Consider the following 4229-nt stretch of genomic DNA (forward strand, 5'->3'; position numbering starts at 1 on the left):
AGAAGTGCGAGTTTCACTGCACGTCTTTGTCCTTCCTGGGGTTTATCATCTCCTCTAACTCCGTCGCCCCTGAGCCAGCCAAGGTTGCGGCGGTGAGAGATTGGCCCCAACCAACAAGCCGTAGGAAGCTGCAACAGTTCCTCGGCTTCGCTAATTTCTATAGGAGGTTCATTAAGGGCTACAGTCAGGTAGTTAGCCCCCTGACAGCCCTGACCTCTCCAAAAGTTCCCTTCACCTGGTCGGATCGGTGCGAAGCCGCGTTCAAGGAGTTGAAACGACGGTTCTCTACTGCGCCAGTTTTGGTGCAGCCCGACCCTAGCCGCCAGTTCGTAGTTGAAGTGGACGCCTCTGACTCAGGGATAGGAGCCGTGCTATCCCAGAGCGGAGAGACCGATAAGGTTCTTCACCCGTGTGCCTACTTTTCTCGCAGGTTGAGCCCGGCTGAACGGAACTATGACGTCGACAATCGAGAACTCCTTGCGGTGAAAGAGGCTCTTGAGGAGTGGAGACACCTGTTGGAGGGAGCGTCTGTGCCATTCACGGTTTTCACTGACCATCGGAACCTGGAGTATATCAGGACCGCCAAGCGGCTGAACCCCAGGCAAGCCCGCTGGTCACTGTTCTTCGGGCGTTTTGACTTCCGGATCACCTATCACCCCGGGACCAAGAACCAGAGGTCGGATGCCTTGTCCCGGGTACACGAAGAGGAGGTCAAAACTGCAATGTCGGATCCACCGGAGCCCATCCTGCCTGAGTCCACTATCGTGGCCACCCTCACCTGGGACGTGGAGAAGATCGTCCGGGAGGCCCTGGCACGGAGCCCGGACCCCGGAACTGGTCCGAAGAACCGTCTGTACATCCCACCAGAGGCCAGAGCTGCAGTCTTGGACTTCTGTCACAGTTCCAAGCTCTCCTGTCATCCAGGGGTGCGAAAGACCGTGGCAGTTGTCCGGCAGCGCTTCTGGTGGGCGTCTATGGAGGCCGACGTCCGGGAGTACATCCAGGCCTGCACCACCTGTGCCAGGGGCAAGGCAGACCACAAAAGGTCCCAAGGACTTCTCCAGCCGCTTCCTGTGCCTCATCGCCCCTGGTCCCATATCGGCCTGGATTTCGTCACGGGCCTCCCGCCGTCCCAGGGCAACACCACCATCTTCACGATAGTGGACCGATTCTCCAAGGCGGCCCACTTTGTGGCCCTCCCGAAGCTCCCAACAGCCCAGGAGACAGCAGACCTCCTGGTCCACCACGTCGTCCGTCTGCATGGGATACCCACCGACATCGTCTCTGATCGTGGTCCCCAGTTCTCCTCACACGTCTGGAGGAGCTTCTGCTGGGAACTGGGGGCCACTGTGAGCCTCTCGTCCGGGTATCACCCGCAGACTAATGGACAGGCAGAACGGGCCAATCAGGAATTGGAGCAGGCCCTGCGCTGTGTGACGTCCGCACACCCGACGGCCTGGAGTGAACATCTGGCCTGGATCGAGTATGCGCATAACAGCCAGGTGTCCTCTGCCACCGGCCTCTCCCCATTTGAGGTGTGTTTGGGGTATCAGCCCCCATTGTTTCCCGTGGTGGAGGGAGAGGTCGGTGTGCCCTCGGTCCAGGCCCACCTGCGGAAGTGCCGTCGGGTGTGGCGCTCCGCCCGTTCTGCCTTGTTGAAGGCCCGGACGAGGGCGAAGACCCATGCAGACCGCCGGCGATCCCTGGCCCCTGCTTACCAGCCCGGGCAGGAGGTGTGGCTATCCACGAAGGACATCCCCCTCCAGGTGGACTCCCCGAAACTCAAGGACAGATATATCGGACCATACAAGATCCTCAAAGTCCTCAGTCCTGCCGCAGTGAAGCTCCAACTCCCGGCTTCACTGCGGATCCACCCGGTCTTTCATGTTTCCAGGATCAAACCTCACCACACCTCACCCCTCTGTGCTCCCGGACCGGCGCCGCCTCCTGCTCGGATCATCGACGGGGAGCCGGCTTGGACGGTGCGCCGGCTCCTGGACGTCCATCGGATGGGCCGGGGGTTCCAGTATTTGGTGGACTGGGAGGGGTATGGACCCGAAGAACGCTCCTGGGTGAAGAGGAGCTTCATCCTGGATCCGGCCCTCCTGGCCGACTTCTACCACCGTCACCCGAACAAGCCTGGTCGGGCGCCAGGAGGCGCCCGTTGAGGGGGGGATCCTGTTGTGTGGGCCGCCAGAAGAGGAGGTACTGCTGGCCCACCACCAGAGGGCGCCCTGCCTGAAGTGCAGGCTTCAGGCACGAGAGGGCGCTGCCGCCACGGACACAGCCGGGGGTGATAGCTGTCACTCATTATCTCTTGACAGCTGTCACCCATCTACTCTACATCATCTCACTCCATAAAGACCAGACAGCATCTCCACCTTGTTGCCGAGATATCGTACTTCTATGGAGGTAACATTCTCTGCCTATATTGATTGATTCCAAGTGCTATTGTGTTGCAGCTGTCAACCAGAGGACCGGCGTGGGTCGCGACTGTTTCGTCCTACGTCAGATAAGTGGTTACACAGACGCTGCACGAGTGTGTGTTAGAGGTGGAGGTGGCATTCCCACCGTTGTTGTTACTGGGTGTGCACACACCCACATCTCACTGTTTGTGCTCCTCACCAGCAGTACCAGATCCGACAGTCGGGGACGGTGATCACCTGGGAATTCGGGACTTGGAGGCTCCAGTATTCACCAGGTTCAGTGACGGCGGAAATCGTGTGGTTCCGGCTCTTCTCGGGACAGACGTCTTCTATCGTCGAGCCTGCCCACACGTCACCATTGTGGATTGACTGTTATCAGATACTGAGATTGTTTGTATATTCGTTGTGCACCTTCACAACATTAAATTGTTACTTTTTGGCTCATCTATTGACCGTTCATTTGCGCCCCCTGTTGTGGGTCCGTGTCACACTTTCACAACAAAATGTAAATGTTATTAAGAAATGATCAGACAGAAGGGGGTTTTCAGGGAATACTGTTAAGTCTTCAATTTCCATACCATAAGTCAGAACAAGATCTAAGGTATGATTAAAGTGGTGGGTGGACTCATTTACATTTTGAGCAAAGCCAATCGAGTCTAACAATAGATTAAATGCAGTGTTGAGACTGTCATTCTCAGCATCTGTGTGGATGTTAAAATCGCCCACTATAATTATCTTATCTGAGCTAAGCACTAAGTCAGACAAAAGGTCCGAAAATTCACAAACTTACAGTAACGACCAGGTGGACGATAGATAATGTAGCGACCCGCTTGGAATAATAAAGCAAGATGCAGAGAGCTTCGACTGGTGCAGCTTTAATTTCTCTCCTCCCCTTTTGACTGACTGACATTTGACACCGTGAAAACTATGAAATGGACACAAAAATACATAAATTTCCATAGCACCATATTTCACAAATATTGCATAGAATTATATTCACATTTTAGCCTTAACACCAGTCCTTTAATAAACTGAAATAATACATTTCACAAGAAATTAACCCTTCAAACCAGAGTTACAGCTCTTGTTGAAATAAGAACAATAAATAAAACAAATTCCTCATTTTTATGGATCAATCATCCCCTCCTACCTCCTTCTGCTTCCAAGGGCGCTAAGTTTGAGCTCCGTTTGCTAGCAGCCTATCTTCCACACACATCTCACAGGGACAGTCCTTACATGCGACATAAACGATGCAGAACACAGAGCAAACAACAATAAATACCTTTCTTAGGTTTTAATACACATGTTTTACCAGCTCGTGCGTGACGTGAACATGTCGTTGCGACAAGACAGGAGCGTAATGTCTAACATCGGCAGCACAGGAAGTAGAAGAAGAAGAAAACGGTGGTCTTCAAAATAAAGCACCAAGCTGTAGCGTGTCAGAACTTCATCATTCGCCATAAACGAAATTAACCGCCATTTACAGATAACAACAAATAAAACTGGTTTTTGGGACTTCCAATTTGGATGGACAAGACTAAGAGTCAAGTGTTCAACTGAATTTAAGCTCTGTCTGGGTTTTTGATTAATTAATATGCTGGAGTGGAAGATTGCTGCTAATCCTCCCCCTTGGCCCGTGCTACGAGCGTTCTGGCAGTTAGTGTGACTCGGGGGTGTTGACTTATTTAAACTAACATATTCATCCTGCTGTAACCAGGTTTCTGTAAGGCAGAATAAATCAATATGTTGATCAATTATTATATCATTTACTAACAGGGACTTAGAAGAGAGAGACCTAATGTT

The 4229-nt window shown here is 52.6% G+C and overlaps 1 long non-coding RNA gene across 1 annotated transcript; it reads right to left on the minus strand.

The window, feature by feature from the left end:
• Nucleotides 1-3247: 3247 nt before the first annotated feature.
• Nucleotides 3248-3887, minus strand: LOC117515946. Its single transcript, XR_004562265.1, has 3 exons — nt 3739-3887; nt 3577-3657; nt 3248-3351 (listed from the first exon to the last, which is right to left on the minus strand). It is a non-coding gene; the product is annotated as an uncharacterized LOC117515946 (long non-coding RNA).
• Between the last annotated feature and the right edge of the window lie 342 nt (nt 3888-4229).

The sequence above is a fragment of the Thalassophryne amazonica genome, chromosome 8, assembly GCF_902500255.1.
Source record: "Thalassophryne amazonica chromosome 8, fThaAma1.1, whole genome shotgun sequence".
Taxonomy (NCBI): Eukaryota; Metazoa; Chordata; class Actinopteri; order Batrachoidiformes; family Batrachoididae; genus Thalassophryne; species Thalassophryne amazonica.